The 22493-nt window shown below is 41.6% G+C and overlaps 1 protein-coding gene across 8 annotated transcripts in view; it reads left to right on the top strand.

Annotated features, from left to right (window-relative positions):
• The first annotated feature begins 2154 nt into the window (after positions 1 to 2154).
• The window catches only part of PLS3 (plastin 3), an 88493-nt gene continuing 68154 nt past the window's right edge, over positions 2155 to 22493 (top strand). For 2 of the 8 annotated variants that reach the window (XM_072743441.1, XM_072743446.1), the window contains exon 1: positions 5904 to 5984. The gene's annotated coding sequence lies outside the window, so the exon portion shown is untranslated. Of the gene's footprint in view, positions 2329 to 2527; positions 2968 to 5903; positions 5985 to 22493 lie in introns of those variants that run through there. The other 6 variants (XM_025983888.2, XM_025983886.2, XM_072743442.1 and 3 more) reach the window with 6 other exon arrangements.

Raw genomic sequence — 22493 nt, forward strand, 5'->3', positions numbered from 1 at the left:
TTCGGCTCAGGTCATGATCCCAGAGTCCTGGGATAGAGCCCCTGCATCTGGCTCCCTGCTCAGTGGGGAGTCTGTGTCTCCCTCTGCCTCTGTGTTCTAGCAAATAAATAAATCTTAAAAAAAAAAAAAAAAAAAAGTAGGGGGAATCTCAACTAGAATCCAAATAGGTGGTTCCATGTTTAAGGTATATTTTTTCTGTTGGAGATTCTTGAGGCCATGAGTAGTGCCACCACTTAGGCACCCTGCAGCTTTGAAACTATAGACCACTGCACTTCCATTAAAGTGACACTTCTCACCAACAAACTCTTGCAGAATTCTACATCCTCACTGTTAGTGGTGAACAAAGACTTTTATTAAACTTTCAACATAAGCTTTTCTGATTAAAAAAGAAAGCAAAAATAGCCTATGCATAGGATTCTTAATATTTTGACATCCTCTAAATTCCAAAACTTGAAAAATAAACTGAAGTCGAAAATTAACTGAGACAAATATATCTATCCTCGAAAACTTAGCTTGCCGAGTTCCTTCACACTATTGCTAAGTCTGTCAGTTTAAGTCGGAAAGCAGGTGGAAGCTTTTCCGGGGTGACTTACAGGCAAAAGGTAGAAAACCAAAGTACCATATTTAGCGTGTCTCGAAATTCTGTGCAAAGCATTCCAGAAACCATACCAAAACGCGGGACAACTACTGGAAGCCAGAGATCTCATTCTGGAGCCTATTGTAAATGTGTGTGGCACGGCTGCCCAGTCACCCTAACAGCAATGCGTTGAAATCCATATTTTTGTGGTGACCCCAACCTGACCCAGTATGAAATCTCATAACAGAAATTTAATGTTTCTGAAAGCATGATTGCCCTCTCATTTCTTTTTCACCTTCCTGTGCCTTTCATAAGTCCTTCTGGTTGGTTAATCATTAATAAATATTTAACAAGTCTTTTTTTCTCCAGTGCCAAGTCCTCTGCTTATCTACCTTTTGGGCAGTCTCTGGACTCCCCTACACCTTCCCATTTAAGAAGTCCTGGCACCCACTACAGATTAATTTCTCCAAGGGAATTCATAATAGCAGATCAAATGGGGGTCTCTTTACAAGAGCATTCAATCTTTCAGGCCACTCTTAGTTTAGCATTTTTCCTAAAACACATGGAAAATGGGATGGAACTGAACCAATTTTAAGTTTGTAAAAAAAAAAAATCAAGGACACAGTTCTGGAACCAGATGGTTGCCACTCGAACGGGAAAGGGCTAAAACTTTCCCTTCGACAGCTGTCCCACAAGCCAATCACTTGACCTGACCCTGAAGAATGCCCTCAGATTCCGGCCCTCTGAGCTGATTTTGGACCTGGAGTGAGCCATAGGATCGGAATGCAGATACGGAGGGAAACCTCCCAGTGTATTAATGGAAGAAGCCAGCTCTGACCTGGAGGCAATCTCATGGGCAAAGAAGAAAAGCTACTCTGGCAAGCAGAAGAGGTACTCCGGGAAGTAGTAGCACGTCTGCAAGCTTTCTCTGGTGGAAAGAGATTGATGAGAATTGACATCCGTTTCCAGTCGAACGAGTGGAAGGACCTTGCTTCCACCATTCCTTTCCACCGCGACCTGTCACCCCTTTCCGCATGGACAAACCTACCAGACAGGTGGTCTTGCTCCACGACTAATTTACTTGGCACGAAACCAAAGACTTGAGAGCCTTGTCCTGTCCATATTCTGATCCCCGGACCCCGGAAGGGAAAAGGGAAGATCGCTAAGGTCTCACACCTGGGCTCATCCGCGCAGACGAAACTACTAGCAACGTCCCTCCTTGCGCCCAGATTATCTTCGCCGTTCCGGGGGTGGGGGGAACTGTTCCCTCGGGCTTAAATAGGGGCTTGGTGACTCTCAAACTCCCATTCCCAACATTCCCATTTATTTATCTATTCCACTTTTTTTTTAATTTTTACTTTTTTTGCATATGACTGAGCCAGGCACCGAGGGCTTCTAATGCCTTGGTAGCCGGGGAGAGGGAGAAGCCGGCGCGAGGGACCGCTCTCCGCTCCGGCCGCGGGGTTAGAGCCCCCATCCCGCCAGGGTGCCCATCCCGGTGAGTCTTCTCCCGGCTCCCCACCCAGTTGATGTGACAGGCTCGTGGCCCAATCCCCTTCCAGGTTCCCAGGCCGACTGTTAGCACCACCCGAGCCAATGGCGGCGGCCGAGGGGCGGAGGGGGCAGGCGGGGGGAGGGAGCGCTGGCTTTAGAGCCGCCGCCGCCAAGATTCCAAGAGGCAGAAGTTGTCTGAGCGCGTCGGTCGGAGGCTGGGAGGCTGCCGGGCCGGGGCCGGGACTCTGCGACTCCCCGTAAGTGCTCTGGGGGCGCGCAGGGCCCGGCGGGAGCGGGCGCCCGGGGCGCGGGCAGGCGTGCGTCCAGGGGAGAGCATCTCCCGGAACTTGGGCTGGAACGTGCCCAGCGCGGGGGGACGCGGGGGGACGCGGGGCGGAGAGGGGGCTGCAGACATTTCCGTCCTGGACCTTGGGCGCCGAAGCGGTCCTCGCACCCAGGATGGGTGGGAGTGACAGCGTTCCCACGACCGCCCGCCGCAAACACGTTTTCTGCTCTTAACGACCGGGGTGGTGGTTTTTCGCTAGTTGCTCTTAACTTGTTGCCTACCTGGGGCCGCGGTCCTTGACGCCCACCCTTGCTCTTCTCCCCCGCCGTGGCGGCGGCCCCGAAGCGGGAACGGGGCGGCTAACTTCCCTTCGCCGTCCTCCCCCGGCCCCTGCCCCCCCGCCCGGGCCTCGGGAAATCCCGGAGCCCGCAGCCTGCGACGCCTCCGGCCCCCGCTCGCCCACCCCGGGTGACCTCGCGGGCTCACGCCAGTTCCGGGGCCCCGAGCGGCTGCCTTGGCCCAGGCAAGGAGCCGGGTTCCGACTGCCGGCCTCCCGCTTGCTTCCCTGGCCATTGGCGAGAGCGCTGCTACCGCGCCGCGTCTCCTATGAGTAAGCACTTTTTTCTCTTCAGTAGCACAAGCTCCGCGGGCCGTGGGGGCAGAACCCCTCGATCCTCCTCTCCCCGGACCCCGCGCCTTCCGTGCGCTCCTTGCCCGGCTCCCCCGGCTCTGCAGCCACGAGCGAGCGCGCGCGGCCCGGGCGGCGGCAGCCGGGACCTCCCGCGGCTCCTGGGGAGGCTGAGCGTCAGGCGGAGCCCGAGGGGGGTGATCTCCCCTCCCCCGCCCCCCAGCTGCACTTGCGGGTGTTTACTTTCCTCCGCCGCAGCACTTAAGCGCGCTAATACGAGGCGGGGGGACGCTGAGCACCCCCGCCCTGGCTTCTCGCCAGTCCCAGAGCTGCTGCCGCTGCTACCGCTCTAGCGCGCGGGCGGCTCCAACCGCCCGGCTCCGGGACAGCGGCTGGTCCCAGGCGGGGGGTGGAGTGGGGTCAGTGCTGTCTGACACTTGCCCGACGCGGTGCTTCTTGCCGCTCCCCGGATCTGCACCCCACCCGCAGGGGCGCAGGCTGAGCCTAGAACTGTTGGCGAGCCTCGCCATTTAGGATCCGACGGCCGGGATGCTGGCGGGGGCGGGGGGGATGGGGCCCAGCGCCTGGCTGGCCTCGACGTAGGTTGAAAACGTCAAGTGAAATGACAGACTCCTGAGAGAGAAGCACTTAGCGCCACTTTATTGATGTCACAATGTGTCTGGGAGCCTCAACTTGATCCTGGAGACCCGATTTACAGTGAATTCCAGCGAAGTGGCCGAAGTCCCACACTTGCTGATTGGCATCACGTGCCCCAATCTGATGCCCCTAGGGTAATGGTCACATGACTTCTTTTGCCTTGAAAACTGGAATGTAATGGCTGAAGCCCATTTTCCAAAACTACCACGACAAAAAAAGAAGGGGGAGTGTGAACTAGCCTCTACTCCAGGGAATTCTACTTGGATTTGGAGGAGGGGAACAGAAAGGGAATTTGGTGCTCCGATTTTATCCGAAGTAAAAACGGGAGCTGTTTTTAAAATAACTATTTGAAATAGGTTTGTGCTGGGATATATATCTCCCCAGTGGCTCTCCTAAGTTAAAAAATCTTACTAATTATTTGGTAGGGAAGCCGTCCATTAATTCACACCCACTTCATCCCTAAATGATAGTTTTGAAGCCATATTCCGTAAGAAAGTGTCACAAAAAATTAGGATTTACCCATATTCCTGGTTCTGGCCTATATTCTAAATGAACTGTTCTCTTTAATAGGCATCTACGTGAAGGTGGTGGTTCATTTCTTGACTAAAATTAACCACCAGTAATTTGTAGTTTGGAAGTAATTGGACCAGAAATCAGCTACAAAAACAGTGGATTCTAAATCTGATAAATCGAGTTGGTTGGGTTTTTGCCTGTCAGTACCTAGATAGAATGATGAGAAGCCCCTGAAACAACTCGGGTGACGACCAGTACTCGCCCATGTGGCCCAAGTTAAGATTGCTGTTGGAAAAATGTGGCAGTTCTGATACTCAGATTATATTGTGCTGAGTATAGAAATGGGCAGGGCGGGGCGGGGGAGAGAAAAATGGGCAGAGGAGTCTCTGAGGTTAGGAGTTTAAAAACTTATTTACAAAAGTGGATCCAGTTGATACATATTCAGCCTTGAAACTAGGGCAGCTATAAATGAAAGTGGGAACATTTAAGAGATTTTTTGGCTTTGTAGGCATTAGCCAAAAAAAACCCTCTGTCTACTGCAGCAACCTCGGAATGACTGGAGCACTCCATTTTTGTGCTGTGCCTGGGTTTCTGAGCCTAAAAACTAGAACTACTTAAAGCATATAGTTCTGACTCAGGGCTAGCCTTGTGGCACAGATTTGCTCAAAGTGGGATTAAAGCCACACCTGAGTTGCTGGAGTTAACTATACTGGTAGATAGACCCCCCTAGTGGAAGTGAGGTGATCATATATTTTAGATTAAACTCCTAATACCTATCTTAACCTCAAAGAAAGAATACAATTATCCAACCAGGTTAAAGTGATGGGGACATAAGCTCTTTTTAAAATATTAACACATCAAAATAGTATCATCGCTAGGCTCTCAGTCGACCAAGCATTTCATTTCATTGTCTTCAAATGTACACTCATTTAAAACCACTGACTCTGTTACTGACTTAATGGGGGGGGGGGTATCATTTAATGAACTCAGGTTTTTCTTAAGATTAGGAGGTTGTGAGTCTAATTCTTATGTCTACTGTTAGATCTAGCAATTTATCAACCAGTCTCTTTCCCCGGGGTGGGGAAGCCAAACAAATTATGCTCTGCCTTGACTTAGTGCAGACAGTCAACGCTGAAGTTGAAGGGTCTCCAGTCTGATGCCATCATTTAGATTCCATAGCTAAAAACGTCTGGGCTTATGGCATTTGGGGTAGAAGGATTAATTATAACTGGTGAGTAATATTTTGGTTGAGATTACATCTCTTCTACAAATGGTTACATGCACATTAGACTTGACTATTTATACTGGCAGACTGTCAGTATCCAGGGCACTATCAGAAACCAACTGAAATTTTGCTCCTAGGCAAACCGCATGATTGTTACTAAAAAGAAGGGGGTAGCTTGGCCATGGTACTCGAGAACTAAAGTGATTCTTTTTGGTGAAACCGACAGGGGTGAAAAGGAAGAAAGTCCGCTTTCCATTGGCTTTAGGCATCATTTCTCCTTGCCTTTCCAAGACATATACTGATATATTTTTTACCACATATGATAAATTCAGGAATCCGCTCTTCTGTTTCATGGAGCTCAGCCTCGGCAAAATGCAAACACTAAACTTTTTGCTGTTCACTACGGATTCCAAAAGTAGCTGGTATAAAATTAAAAACCATCATCTATCAATATACAATTCAGGTATCTGTTTTTAAAATTGTTTCATATTTGCTCACGTGATCGTTTTTCTTTTGGTTGAAGGTAATCCAGGGAGGGAAAAATTTGATCTGTGAAACTAATAAAACACAGATTGGATGAAAACAGATCATGTTTTGAGTCTGTGTAAGTATTCTAGAAAGTGATCTGCCATATATATGTACATTCAGTGTGTTGGGAGGTTTCAAAAGCTTTTTGGATACATTACACTGTTGGAAGTTCTCAGACACCAATGGTCAGGACTAGCTGTTTTTTGTTATACAGCTTTGGTTACAGTTATGGCTTAGAAATACAAAAAACTGTCTAATCATGAAATGTCAGGCTCAGAAGGTCATAACTCTTGGGCCAACTTACTGTAGTTATGAAGGTAAGGCACTGTCAAAAAAATTCAGTATGTTTAATAATACCTAATTTGCCTTAATCTTGGCACTTGAAAAAAAAATCTTGGCACTTGAAAGACAAATGTCAGTATTTGATGTTTTAGGGATGAAAAAAAAACATGCTTTTAAGTGAAAATTGAAATACTAAGGGAAAAATATATCTACCTTCAGAAGAGCTCAATTTTACACGTCTCAGCTACCGACTGACTCCTAGTTTGACCTGGGGAAAGTTACTTAAAATTACTATATTGAGGGGCGCATGGGTGGCTCAGTTGGTTAAGTGGCTGCCTTCAGCTCAGGTGGTGATCAGAGTTCTGGGATCTCGAGCCCCTACCCCCGCCCCCCATGGGGCTCTCTGCTCAGTGGGGAGTCTGCTCCTCCCTCTCCCTCTGACCCTCCCTCCTAGCTGGTGTTCTATCTCAAATGAATAAATAATCTTTATTACTATATTGATAATGCACATTGAGTACATTATACATCTTCTCATTTATACAATTGTGGGCATGGCTCAAGGTTTTGGGTTTGCCGGGGATTCCCCCCCCCCCCCCGCCAATAGTTGTAGTCTGGCTTATTTCAGTTTTGTTAGTTGATTTTTCAAGTTTTAATGCCCCCATACAGAACCAAACTAACTACCTCGTTGGCACTTTGGTAGCTATTCAGGAAGATGGTCACCAGTGGTCTATTCTATGACTCGTGTTAGCTCTTTAAAATATAGAGGTACTGTTAACATCATTCTGAGCTAGGATTTTGACACATTAAACCCTACTGATTTTGTATTATGAGAAAGCTTAATTTTTCTTACCGTTTGTTTGAGGGAAGGAGGTGGTGTCGTTTATTGGCAAAGGCAGTGAGCATGGAACCCAAGGGCTCTTAGTCCTCTACAGTTTGGACATAAAGGCCATTGTAGGTAAATCACACACGTTCTCTGTGTTCATATTTGGATTTTACTTTATTAAAGCCATCTGTTTCCAATCTGTCACAGCCATGCTGAAAGGATAAGTGAGCTATGGATAAGTGAGCCTTGGCTCTTCAGCAGACAGGTGCTATATAAAATCAAAGTACTGTAGTAGTAGGTCACAGGCACACTAAAACTTTTAACAAGAGTCTACGGAAATGGTAGACTCCTCATCACTTCAGTCTCTGCCCCGTTTTTGCTTGCCGGCAAATGTTCTCCGGCCATCCAGTTTTACGAGCAAAGGAGAAATAGAGCCAGGCATAATCTAACGCAAAATAAGGAGAAACGGCAGATAACAAGAGAACCAAAACCTATATGTAATGCTGGAAGCAATTACTGTGATCGTTTTTTTGTTTGTTTTTCTTCTCCTTCTCAAGTAACTACTGAGCAGGATCTTACTGTTGGTAATCTTACAGAATCCAATGGCTTATCCAACTTCATTCATAGTTTTGTGACTGCCCATAATGGGGGGGCCCCAACTGCTCCCGAAAAAGCCAATGCTTCTCCTTAAATTGCCCTTTAGAGGAGTACAGGTTTGCAAAAGCTTCTAATGGAGGAGATAATCTGTGGTATGTAACTGGTAAGCCCTCATGAACACAGAAAGGGAAGTTAATGTAGATCTGCATTTGAGAAGCCCGTTGGATAGCTGGCTGCTGAGGGGTCAGAGTTAATGCCCACCCTTAAAACCATTAACCTTGAATTAATTTTCAGTGTTTATTGTCATCTTGCCAATTACAAGACAGTGTGTTAACTCTGTCATTCTTTGAGCTACCGTGCATTTTTATTTCGTCGGTTAAAATTATGGTTTTACTTACTGAATTCCAGTATGATTTAACATACAGTGTTACACTAGTTTTGGCTGTACAATATAGTGATCCAGCAGTTCTAGACATTGCTCAGTGCTCATCACCATCAATGTACTTTTAACCCCCTTCACCTATTCCGCCCACCCCCCCAGGTTGTTGTCTATATTTAAGAGACTTCTTTTTCGTTTTTCTCTTTTTTCTTCACTTGTTTCTTAAATTTTCTTAAATTCCACACATGAGTGAAATCATAGGATATTTGATATTATTCAAATATCATTGGTAAAGTGATAGTACTGAATTAAAATGAAATAAGCAGAAACCTCTGAGTTAAAGGGCTTTTGAAATAACCTGGTATCATGTGACTGGTTCTGAAGAGTGGATTTTTTTTGTTCATAGTGGTCAATTTCTTCTTTAAGTCTGATCTCTTGTTTCTACTATCTTTGGTTTAAAAGATTCAATAGCAAGTTATTTTTGTAACCCATTTATTGAAAATCTAACTCAGATCTTTTAAGCTGCTTATATGTGTGTGTGTGTGTGTATATAGTAATTTGCATAGAATACATATGTTTTTCTCTATAATAAAATTTGTGAGGTCAGTGTAATAGCTTTGAATATTATATGCTCTAATTACATGGTGTTGCACTCAGATTGACATTTCTGCTATTGACACTGAATAATACACTATCTTTCATAAACTAATGTAATTTGTAAGCTTTTTTCCTGTATTTAACTAGCTTGTGTATTTCTGGTTTTGTCCTTTCTTATTCTTTTTGATATTTTGGGGCTTGTATTTCAGGTCAGAGAGAATTACCATTATGGACTGCATAGTGTTTTCTAGAAGTGATCATGATAGGAAATGCTACAATAGTCATTATGATTTAGTTAATCTACTAGAAACCTATCTTAAGTAGTGAATACTTAAAATATTTTTAACCACTTTGTAATCATAAAAATCACAAAGTAATCATAAAAATTTTAGAGGAAAATATAAAAGGATTTATAATGAAGAAAATAAAAATTACTCATAATTGTACCACCTGCTCATATTTTTAATCTATTTCCAGTATAGAAAGTTGTATATTTTAAAAATTGGAATCATCCTGTATATATAGTTTGTATTCCATTCTTTTCACTTACTTACTATATGTTTTCTTGTAATGAAGTATTTTTTTTTAGAGATTTTTATTTATTTGAGAGAGGGAGAGCACAAGCAGGGGGAGGGGCAGAGAAGGGAGAGGGAGAGGGTCAAGCAAACTCTATGCTGAGTATGGAGCCAGAAGCTGGGCTGGATCACAGGATCCTGAGATCATGACCTGAGCTGAAGGCAGACACTTAATGGACTGAGCCACCCAGGCACCCGTGTAATCAAATATTTTTGAAAATTTTAAAAATTACTATGATAGTCCATATAATGGGTATTTCATAACTTACACTAATTCCAGGTTGTTGCAAGTTTATGGCATTCCCATATTTTGTAGATAATGCTTCACTGAACATCCTTGGGCAAAAACCATTTTGCAACTCTGATTATTTCCTTGAGATAAATATTGAGAGGAGAAATTGCAAAGATTTTTCTCTTTAAAGATAAAGTCCTCTGCCAATCGCTGAAATTTAAACATTGGCTTAAGCAAAAAGAGGCCTTGATTTCAAACAGTGGTATTCCAACAACAAAAAAGGACTGTTCTTTATATAGTGTATGGTATTTGACTCTAAACTGAAGCTGATTTAGGTAAAGTATATGTCTTGGAAATATTTTGGTTTCCTCTGATCTACTTAACAGGTGCAAAGCAGGATAAAGGAGAATCGTGTGGGGCATACAATCATAGGAAGTCTATTTTTAAAACGGAACTGTTAATGGGGGAAGGGAGACAGGTTTGTTTTTAACTTGCCCTTAGATTTCAGGTTGCTATAAAACTCAGTTCAAGTATCCAGAGCTTATTTGTGACCATAAACCTTCAGTATCGTAAAGGAACTTTTATTTTTTTATTTTCTTAAGATTTTATTTACTAATTCATGAGAGACCCAGAAAGAGAGAGGCAGAGACATAGGCAGAGGCAGAAGCAGGCTCCCCATGGGGTGCCTGATGCAAGCCGAAGGCAGATGCTCAACCACTGAGCCACCTGGGCATCCCTGTAAAGGAACTTGTAATCCTGGAGTTAGTTAAGTATATTTGTTGATAGGCTTTTCTCTGTCTCAGGCTGTCTGTCCCTTAAATTACCTTGAGATCACTCAATAAATTCGAAGTTTTGTATTTCATTCACATTGCTTAGATAACTCTGCAGAGATTTCAATAGTGGTGGAAACTGATGCTACTACTTAATTTGTGCCTAATTCTAGTATATGGTGACTCCCCAGATTACAAACACTTGATTTAAGTAATAATTTGTATATTTGAATGGGTCATTGTACACTGTACCTCTCAAAACTTGTCCCGTGCTGTTTCACAGACCCTTCCCTAATGTTTTTCTCCTTCCCCCAGGTCGCCAGTCTCACTAGGGACCATATTGGTCTGGGTGTAGCATGATGACCCAGAAGTGATAGAGAAAATTTGACTGACCTGGGGGCGCCTGGGTGGCTCAGTCAGTTGAGCATCCGACTCTTGGTCTTGGCTCAGGTTATGATTTCAGGGTCCTTAGATTTAGCCCCACATCAGGCTCTGCCCTCAGTGGGGAGCCTGTGTGAGATTCTCTCCCCCTCTCCTTCTACCCCTACCTCTACTCACACGTGAATGCTCTTTCTCTCTCTTTAATAAATCTTAAAAAAAATTTTTTTGTCTGACCTGACAACTCATTCCTACCATCTCCATTATTTTTTCTTTTCAGAGAGATCATCTACAACTATACTTCATAGTCAGAATGGATGTTAGCATAAAATATGGGTTCCAAGGGCTTTGCTATTTTATGTCTCTGTGACATTAGAGAAGTTCTGTAACTGCTCTAAACCTCAGTTTCATCATCTGTAAAATGGGGCTAATACCCCTTGTTTTCAGTGTTGTCCCTAAAATGAAATGAGAACATTAACCATGAAGCTAGCTGGTAGTCGGTACTCAATAAATACTTCCCCTTTACAATAAATGTTTCCCCTTAGATGACCTTGTCAGATATCTGTATCCACCTGTTCATTTTCCTCTGATTCAGACGCTTTTTCCTTAAGTATCACTATTCCAGATAAACCAGATAGTTTATTTTTTTCTGCTTTATTTAATGGTGTTGTGAAAATATTGCCTTCCATTGCTTTTTATTGTGGATAGGTAAGATTTTAACAATGTTCCAGGTTGAAAAAGATTCTTTACTTAGCTAGGAAAACTGCTTACCATTTAATTTATCTTTTTGTGACAATATGCCACCTAACAGTTTAAAAAATTCGCCTTCAAAGGAAAATTGGAAATGTGACTCTATACATACATTACAGAAACCATTATTAAGCCCATTGTGGCTAACAAATACAGCTTAGGGGTGCCTGGGTTGCCCAGTTGGTTAAGTGTCTGCTTTTGGTTCAGAGGGTCTTGATCCCGGGGTCCTGGGATCAAGCCCCGCATGGGGCTGGGAGCCTGCTTCTCCCCCTCCTTCCTGCTTGTGCTCTGTCACTATCTCTGTCTCTCAAATAAAATCTTTTTTAAAAAATACAGCTTAGATCAGAGTGAAAGGTAATGATAGGTAATGTTGATGCTTGATGGGGAGGTGGGGAGGGAAAAAAGCTTCAGCGTCTTTAGTGCTTCTGCAGTAGGAGGAATAGAAATGTGAGTGTTGGGAAGTTTACCTTTGTAAAAATAGGAGACGAGAAAATAGTGAAAACTTAGTGTTGGGGAATGCAGAGAGGCAAAGGGTTATAAACGAAATCAGCATCTTTCCAAGATGACATGTAGCCTTTGGAAAATGGGTGAATCCAAAACTTGTTAATCTTAAATTTATGATGTCCCTTGTTTCCTCTAGTGGAAGTTTTCAAAAGCAAAAACCAGGAAATGATGAAGGACACTGACACATTCAACAAATATTTTGAGCACTTTGTGGGTCTCCAGTTTAAAGCTACAGTTGAAATCATTTTTACATGTGACCATGAATAATTCAAATTTATATCTTATGATTAAAAAACAAATATAACCAAACTAGTATTAGTGTATGTAGATCACCAAAAAGTAATACTGACAGATTTACATGTTTAAAAATATAAGCCAGCCCACACATTTGGTGTCTGATCCTAAATCAAAGTGTTCCAGCATTTGTTGGGCCGGGGGGGGGGGGGGCAAACTAGAATCTATTCATAGGTGCAAGCCAAAGATGGGAAACTTCCCTAACCAGAGATTTGTGTAAAGAGGAAGGGAAGGAGGATTTGCCAAGTCCCTCAAGATATGTAAGAATTACATAAAAGAAGGCCTCTAGGCCAGTTATTTGTTATTTTTCAAAGATGTTATTTATATATTTGACGAGAGAGAGCGCGCGCGAGCATGAGCAGGGGGGAGGGATAGAGGGGGAGGGAGAAGCGGACTCCCTGCTGAGCGGAGAGCCTGATGTGGGGCTTGATCCCAGGACCCTGAGATCATGACCTAAGCCCAAGACAGATGCTTAACCCCCTGAGCCACCCAAGCGCCCCCTAGGCCATTTATAAATAGATGTAAACTCAGGAAAACTTTAAAATGTGCCCATAGTTCCCAAATATATATTGAGAATAGTATAAACTCCAGATGAAGTACTAGTTAACCAGGGATAGTAACATAGATGATGCCTTAATTACTGAGTTTGTGGTATGGTTTCATCATTCAAAAACAACGACAAAAATATGTAACAAAGACTTTTAGATGCCATCACTGTAAAGGTGGGTAAGATACACCTGCAGCCTAGTAGAAGCAAAAAATACAAAATATTGGATTTCATGAAAGCTAAAAATATTCTTCCATGTAGAAAATGAACTTAAATATGGCCCTTTCTCTCAACATAAAATAATTTCTAAATTTAAACCTTGTGTGAACAAAGACATTCATTTATAACCCAATATAATCAAATCTAAACTAAGAACAAATCAAATTTAAACATTGTTATTTCTTTGCAATAATTATTGCATCCTAAAAAACAGTACCCGCTATGAGTTAATTTTACTTAAATAGAACATTGCTCAGCCTATAAATGAAGGTCAGCAGACAGCAGTGTCTTGGAATAAAATAGCCCTTTGGCAAGAAAATGAGCCACACCCCATTTAGTTTTTACAAAAATAAAATTCTTTCCAGCTTTACTAAATTGTAGATGTTGTGCACAGCATGGAGCTCTGCTGTAGTTGGAGCCACAGCTGTGGAAACAGCCATGTGTGCAGAAGCCCCGAGTAACATTGATGAGCCGTTAGTTGTACCTGCAGTTCTTGGACTTTCTGTAGTACAGTATTCTGTTAAGTTTTATCTGACTCCAGAAGAGTAGTGAGTACCTACACCTTCATTTCCTTCCTTGAACTTCTTGATTGTCACAGACTTTACAATGAGCAGGAAAAGCCCAAATTCCAAATCTCATCATCATTTCATTTTGGTGGGAGAGCATCAGATGCTCTGTGGACTATGTCTGGGTGTACCATGGAAAGAACTGTGCTTCTAGAGAGAAAGGAAGAGGAACTCTGAGGGGAAGCCCCATTCTTCTAATTCTTTCACTGTACCTAGCACAAGGCAGATCTCCATACATACATAACATTTAAAAGGACGAAAAAGATGGGATGCCTGGGTGGCTCAGCGGATGAGCATCTGCCTTCAGCCCAGGGCGTGATCCCAGGGTCCTGGGATTGAGTCCCGCATCAGGCTCCTTGCAGGAAGCCTGCTTCTCCCTCTGCTCCGCTCTCTCTCTTTCTCTCTCTCTCTCTCATGAATAAATAAATCTTTAAAAAAAAAAAAAGAAATGGCTATGAATGACCTTTACAGATGAAGATTAAATTTGAAAACCTAACCAGCATAATTTGTAACTTAGGAAACACACCAAATAAAATACATAATCGTGAACCTACAAGAAGACTAAGCCAATGGTTTCCTTGGTTTTCTTTCTCGTTCAGTTGTTGTAAACAAATAGGAGTTAATGTTATGGCTGGCATTTGCATTGTGATAACTGCTTAATTTTCGACTCAAAGAAGAAAGTGGGACATACTAATTTTTTTTAACATTTTGAAGTGGTTTTATTGAGTACAGTGTACAGCTTCAGCGGATTTTGGCATATTCAGAGATACGGATAATCATCACCATGGTCAATTCTTAAACATTTTCCTCCCCTCAGAAAGAAACTTCATGCTCTTGAGTTATTACTCTCCCCCGCCCTCTACGTCCCTAGCTTCCCCCTCATTCTTCAGCAACCGCTAATCTACTTTCTGTCTCCATCAGTATCCACATTCTGACTTTCTTTTTTTTTTTTTTTTTTTTTTTTTTTTTTAAAGATTTTATTTATTTATTCATGATAGTCACAGAGAGAGAGAGAGAGAGAGAGAGGCAGAGACAGGCAGAGACAGAAGCAGGCTCCATGCACCGGGAGCCCGACGTGGGATTCGATCCCGGGTCTCCAGGATCGCGCCCTGGGCCAAAGGCAGGCGCCAAACCGCTGCGCCACCCAGGGATCCCCACATTCTGACTTTCATACGAATGGAACATAGAGCCACATGGTCTTTTGTGACTGGCTTCTTTCACTTGGTATAGTGTTTTCAAGGTTTATTCACAATGTAGCATGTACCAGTACTTCATTCCGTTTTATGGCTGAAAAAATATTCCATTGTATGGATGTACCACCTTTTGTTTGTCCATGTGTCCATTTGATAGACATTTGGGTTGTTTCCACTTTTTGGCTATTAGGAATAATGGACAATGCTAATATTAAATGACTAACCACAGGTCAGCTAATGATGTAGAAGTGGTACTGACAAGATGCCGTTTCACTTCTCACTACTGTATTACTGTAAATCTTTGCTTTGATTAACTCTCAGCAGTACTGATTTTTACATCTCAAGGTAGCTGATTTTTGGTTTCCTAATGTTTAGTTGCATATTATCACCTTGTTGCCGATTCCTTTTTCTTTAGTAATATTTTCACTTGAATAATTGAAAGCCTGTGCAAGTTGTGTAATCACCTTTTCTAAAATTCACTGTAAAATAAATAACTCACTGTATAATAGATCTATACAGAATTTCTTGTTTATACACATTTATTGAACACCTATTAAGTATTGAGCACAGTGGTTTCAGCTGATCTAAAGCATTATTGAACACATCTAATATATTTTTTTAATTTACTTCTCAAATATGAAACATTCCCAGAACAAAATTCAAAAGCTATAAAAGGACATAAAAGAAAATGAGCCTCCTGCTCCAGACCTGAGCCTCCATTTCCCTTTACAAGAGCTGACCATTAGAACTAGTTCCTTGTGTATCCATCCAGAAATAATATTGAGTACACTTAACGCTTGATGTTTTCGGAAGAGCATGGTGTTCCACATTTGGAACTGATGTTAAGGTTGAGGAATTCTTTACTTTCTGCCTTAAATATGAGAATGAGAGATTATCAAAGAATAATTAAAAGCATCGCCTTTAGTTTCAGATCCATTTTTCTTTCAAGCACCCTTGACCACCTCCAATTCACCTTCATGGCATCAGGTCAAAATAGCTAATGATACTAGAACTGACTTCTGCCATTATGTTCTGGATTCAACCCATAGAGAAGTTTCTAGACCCAGTCTCCTTAGTCTTTTTTTTTTTTTTTTAACATTTTATTTATTCATGAGAGACACAGGCAGAGATACAGGCAGAAGGAGAAGCAGGCTCCCCAGGGGGAGCCTGATGCGGGAGTCGATGGATCCCAGGACCCCAGGATCATGACCTGAGCTGAAGGCAGACGCTCAACCACTGAGCCATCCAGGCATCCTTTTTTTTTTTTTTCTTTTAAGTAGGCTGCAGGCCCAACGTGGAGCCCAGTGCCAGGCTTGAACAGTCCTTTTTTTTTTTTAATTTTTTTTTTTTTTATTTATGATAGGCACACAGTGAGAGAGAAGAGAGAGAGAGAGAGAGGCAGAGACACAGGCAGAGGGAGAAGCAGGCTCCATGCCCTGGGAGCCCGACGTGGGATTTGATCCCGGGCCTCCAGGATCGCGCCCTGGGCCAAAGGCAGGCGCTAAACCACTGCGCCACCCAGGGATCGCCCCAGTGCCAGGCTTGAACTCACAACCCTGAGATCAAGACCTGAGCTGAGATCAAGAGTCAGACGTTTAATCAACTGAGCCATCTAGGCGCTTCCCCACCCCGCAGTCTCCTTAGTCTTATGGATAGCGTGTACCTAACATAAGGATAGGCCTCCCTGAGGGAGGAGGGTTGTAGTTCAGCTAAGAAAAGATATAATTTCCGGGAGAGCCATTTAGAACTTGCTAGATAATTACTTAATTCATTTAACAGGCCTTTATTAATTATCAACAGTGTGCCAGGCACTGGTATCACCAAGAGAAATCAAACAATGGCACATTGTTTGAAGAGCTCAGAGTCTAATCTGGCCACTGATTTTTACAGATGAGGTGACAGGTTTAGTTGATTTTGACTTGCCCCAGCATCCAGTGGTCGAGGACAGGGATGGAATGTAGAGTTGCCTGTTACCTAATTCATCACGTTTCTCACCATGAATTCAAACCCCACATCCAGAATCCAACTTTGTTTACTAGGAAAGCCTCTTCCTCTCTGAATTAGCTCATACTAAAGGGCGTTTTCCTTCAAGTGTTAAGAAAATGGCAGATGCCAAGTCATTCAACTTGACAGGAACTGAGATACACTTCACCTATAAATTAAGCAGCTTGGTTTAACTCGGCCAGCACTTTGTCACTAATGGAAATTCATTAGAAATGGCTTTACAGTGGTGGATTATTTTTCTAGGTCATACATTTAGTCCAGACTACTCTTACACTAACAAAACTGCAGTCCTGATTACTGATCTTAAGAGAGTTTCCTATATTGTGATGTATCCAAAAGATTTTGAAAACTCTAGTGTCAATATATTGGATATACATTATGAGATTGATCACTCTTGATTTCTTTTGAAGTGGTTTTTGTCACTCTCTGAGAGTTGGTATTTCCTCTTTGTCTTATTACACACATACACACACAAACACAATTCCATTTCATGCATTTATACAAATATTTACTGAGTGCCTTCTATAGGTCAGGGGGTGTCCTAGGACACTGGCAATGATAACTTTGAATGAAACAAACAAACAAAGGTTACCATCCTTATGAGGCTTACATCCTACGAGGGAAAGATAGAAAATAAATGATAATATAGTGTATTTGATGGTAGTGTGTTGTGAAGAAAATTGCAGCAGAATTAAAGATCCAGGGAGTGGTGATGGGCACTGAGGGGGGGGCACTTGATGGGATAAGCACTGGGTGTTATGCTATATGTTGGCAAATTGAACTCCAAAAAAAAAAAAAAAAAAAGATCCAGGGAGTGGGAAGAGGGGCATAGGTATCTCCAAGTCAGGTGGTCACAGAGGCTTCACTGACAGGAAGATATGTGGGGCAGGACATGAAGGAGATCAAGGAGGGAGCCATGATCAGTTCCTGATCTGGGGCGAAGTGCCAGTTAACTAAATAATTCCAATAATGGGGGATCCCTGGGTGGCGCAGCAGTTTGGCGCCTGCCTTTGGCCCAGGGCGCGATCCTGGAGACCCGGGATCGAATCCCATGTCGGGCTCCCGGTGCATGGAGCCTGCTTCTCCCTCTGCCTATGTCTCTGCCTCTCTCTCTCTCTCTGTGTGTGTGACTATCATAAATAAATTAAAATTTAAAAAATTAATGAAATCACAGAATTTGTAAAATTTGGGGATTTTTTTTCACTCAGCATAAGTTTCTGGAGATTCACCCAAGCTGTCTATATCAACACTTCCTTTTTATTGCTGAGTAGTGTTCAGTGGTGTAGATGTACTACAGTTTTGTGAACCATTCACCCATTGGAGAACTTCTGAGCCATTTCTAGTTTTGGCTATTACAAATAAAGCTGCTGTAAACATGTGTGTACAGGTTTTTGTGTGAATGTAAGTTTTTATTTCTTTAGGATTCATGCCCAAAAAGTGCAATTTCTGAGTTGTAGGAGAGTTGCATATTTAGTTTTGTAAGACACTGCCAAAACATTTTTCCAGAGTGACTGTGCCATTTAATCTCCCACCAGCAGTGTATGAGTGGTACAATTTTTTCACATCTCTGCCAGCTTTTGATGTTGTCACTTTTTTTTTAAGCCATTCTGATAGGTGTGTAGTGATTTCTCACTGTGGTTTTATTTTACATCTCCCAGTGGTTAATGATGTTGAACATCTTTTTATGTGCTTCTTTCCTATCCGTATATCCTCTTGGGTGTAATATCTGTTCATGTCTTTGGCCTATTTTTCTTAATGGGACTTTTTAAATGTTGAGTTGTAAGAGGTCTTTTATATTCTAGATAGTAATCCTTTGTCCAATATGTGGTATACAACTATTTTCTCTTAGTCTGTAACTTGTCTTTCCATCCTCTGAACCAAAGTCGTTCACAGAACAAAGGTATTTATTTTGACGAAGCCAAATTTGTCACTATTTCTTTTTATGAATTGGCTTTTTGATGTCATGTCATGTCATGTCTAACACCCCTTCACCAAACATGGTTCTGAAAGAGTTTTTCTAAGTTGTTTTCTAAAGTTGTATGGTGTTATGTTTCACATTTAAGTCTGTCACCCATTTTGAGTTAATTTTTGTGTAAAAGTGTGAGGTTTAGATTGAAGTTCTTTTTTTTTTTTTTTTTAATGGTTGTCCAATTGCCCCAGCACCACTACTTCACTGATGCACTTCTACACCCTTGTCACAAATTGGTTGAGTATACTCGTGTAGGTCTCCTTCTGGGTTCCTTGACCTGTTCCATTGTTCTGTGTCTGTTGCTCTGCCAACCCCACATTGTCTAGATTCCTGCAGCCACAAGATAGGATTTGACACCAGACAGACCCACCTTATTTTTCAATATATTTTACCTGTGGCAAGACCTGCTTGTTTCCACAAAAGTTTTTAGACTAAGTTGGTCTGTGACTACACAAAACTATGCTAGGATGTTGATAGAAATTGCATTAATGAATTAGAATTTTGAGATTGCATACATAATGTTAAGTTAAAAATTGTAATTCCAATAAGGAAGGCAATTTAATTTTTTCTGTGGTCTCATGCTAGGTCTTATTTTCTACAGTGGTCCCAATTTTTATGATTTTAATTTTTTATCTTTTTTACAGATTTATTTATTCATTTAAGCAATCTCCACACCCAATGTGGGGTTCAAACTCACGACACTGAGATCAAGAGCCACATACTCCACGGACTGAGCTAGCCAGGCACCCCAACTGCTATGATTTTTAAATCATTGAAAGAATATTAGTCGGTCATTTCTTTCCAGACATAACTTAGATGCCTTTTTTTGATTGCCAAAATTAGAAGTTTCCTTTTTTCCAAATGAATGTCACATTGATATATCTTGATTAGTATATAACTTTCAGGTTCTAAATCATTGATCTAGTTTTCAGTTTAAAACTTTTTTGAAGGCTTACTTCCAGATTTTTTTTTTTAAAGATTTTTTTATTTATTCATGACAGACACAGAGAGGCAGAGACACAGGCAGAGGGAGAAGCAGGCTCCATGCAGAGAGCCAAATGTGGGACACCATCCCGGGTCTCCAGGATCACACCCCAGGCTGAAGGCAGCACTAAATCCCTGGGCTACTGGGGCTGCCCTTCCAGAATTTTTAAAACACCCCCCCCCCCATTAGATAGGTTTCCTAAACCTATTGTTCTACCTTAAGAGATTATGGTTTACCTTTCCTGTTGTTTTAAACAAATGCATTTCCTCAAATAGCAAAACAGAATATGCCACTAAAGCATTGGGATTTAGGGTATTGAAGTTTGGGATGTGCTTGTTATTCACAAATAGTAAACCAAGTTTTAAAACTTTTGGTCATTCTCATGTTTTGATTTTTGATTCTGCAAAATAAAATCTTAAAAATTACAAAAAGAACCTGGTAAACTTCTAAGTTTAAATAAGACACTTGGAAACTTATTCTTAGGTGTAAAAAAAAAAAAAAAAAAAAAAAGACTGTTAAATTGATTAGGGCTGAAGAAGAATGGAAGAGAAAATGTCACCTTGTTGCTTTTGGGTAAGGGAAAGTGAATGAGATCATGCTCTCATTTCTGTCTTGCTTTCTCAAGATAAAATTTTTCCACCCTTCTTTCTGCTTAATGAGGGTGGAGGCACCAAAAAACCTCTGGCTATCTTTCCTATCCTGTTTATATTCTAGATTGGCTTTGATTGCTTTAACAGAATGTATCACTGGTGGCCTATAACATTATGTATGTGGTATTAAGTAGTTAGGCTTAGACAGGAACTTGAAAATCACAGTCCAAGGATACTACCTTGATAAGTACAGTTAGCAGAATTAATTTCCCAATAATGAAAACTTCCCTAAGTTAGAGCCTATGGCTCAGTTTTAGTATAATCATCATAGTGAAATTTACTACCATTGATTTCACCCATTGTTTCTCCCCCCGCCTCACCTATACCTAACTTTGTTTAGGTAATGGTCAAGCTACCCCATAATCTTCCCTATAATCGGGGGAAAAAGTGTAATTTAAGGAAGAATGCAATGAAATGGTGCTTATCATAAACAGATATTCCAATTTCTTATTTTCACATGTAGGTTATCTGCATTTGTTTTTATTTATTTGGTCTAATGAGAGACTTAAGTGCCGTCTTTAAAGCAGTGAATTCTCAGAATCATTAAGCCTATGACAGTCTACCCCATCAAAAGAACACTGCTAATGGCTTTAGCCAACATCTAAGGTAACATAGTACCAGGGAGAGGGATAAACTCAGAGAAGGATGAAGTTACTCTGGTGTGGGTGACTTTTTGCTAACAATACGATTTTTAGCAAGTGAAAGCCACACAAGCCATTTGCTTTGTGGCAGAATTATAATGAGACTTTTTAGTTTAACCAGGTAACAGATTGCCAAATAAAATACTGAGCAAGCAACACTGGTCAGTTAGAATTCAGGCTCTAAAAACCGGAGCCAGTGTAGTGTAATGTTTACAGATTCAACTTCATTTTCAAAGAAATGAAATTGGGGCATCTCAGCAAAACTATATAATAACATTTATGGGGCATCTCCCTCATGTTTGAGCAGTATGGGCAAATAACACTTTATGAGCCCACAGTATTTTTGCACCCAATCTTAAGGATAACCCTACATTGTGTTCAGGATTCTGTACTGGGCTAAATTTAACAAATGACCATTATGTGTGGAAAATAGCAACCATTGTTGTTGAACTAAACTCTCTCTGGAGGGCAGCCTTTGTGGCTCAGCGGTTTAGCGCCACCTTCAGCCCAGGGCCTGATCCTGGGGGACTGGGGATCGAGTCCCACGTCCGGCTCCCTGCATTGAGCTTGTTTCTCCCTCTGCCCCTCTCTCTCTCTCTCTCTCTCTCTCTCTCTCTCTCTCTGTGTGTGTGTCTCTCTCATGAATAAATAAATAAAATCTTAAAAAAACAACTCTCTCTGAAGATCAAAAAATCTTTTAATTAAGCTACTAAAAATTAATGGCAACATAACCAAAGAAATTAATCATAAAAGAATGGATAGAAGCAGAAAACCTCATGCAATTGTTGAATGATACCTAGTAAAGGAACTCTAAGCTGGGGGCTGTTTACTTATCTAAAAAGTTCCAAAAGTATATATACAGAAAAATGTGGATTTTTAAGCTTAGACCTTCAAGCTGGCTGTTCATGACAAACTCCCAATGAAACGAAAGTAATTTGTGTTGTATTTCGAAAGTGTATATATGTGCTTGCAAGAATTACATGGGAGAATTAGATTTACCTAGAGTACCTGGTGGTTCTTATAGGAAGTATTGGCAGTCTTAAAGACGTTTTGTTAGACAATGAGGCAACAATTTTTTTTCTCTGGGAACGTGTCTCCACAGTAATAGCGGAAGTCAGAAAATATTTCACATGCAAATATATCTGAACCTCTTCATGAATGCATTTAACACTTTGAAGTGATGGCAACATCTGGTAACAAGTAGAAACCAGCGTCTTATAAACTAGAGGTTCATGTTACCACTTCATCTGAATTAGTCATTTAAAGGGGTTTTATATGTCTTCCTAAGAACTGACAAGGTTAATCTTGTTCTAGGGCAGGCAGGCAGGAAATGCTAAAGCCGCTCTTTCTTTTGAAGATTTCAGTATTCCTTGTGAGGTCGAAATGTACTCGTTTTAAAGTTTAGAGAACTAGAAGCAGTGGTATCTTGACAGCTAAGTGAGATTTTTCTTTCTTTGTGTGGTAAATTTGAGGGAAAAAATAAAATTCAGAGTTCTTTATACTTTCCATTCTACTTCTTTTCTCTGAAGTACCTTGATTTTCTCAAAGTGGAGAATTTTAAGAATCCTTCCCTTCATATTTCATTCAAATGTGATCGTGGATTCAGTGCCACTAGGAAGATGTAACCTAC

Source organism: Vulpes vulpes, chromosome X, assembly GCF_048418805.1.
Source record: "Vulpes vulpes isolate BD-2025 chromosome X, VulVul3, whole genome shotgun sequence".
Classification (NCBI taxonomy): Eukaryota; Metazoa; Chordata; class Mammalia; order Carnivora; family Canidae; genus Vulpes; species Vulpes vulpes.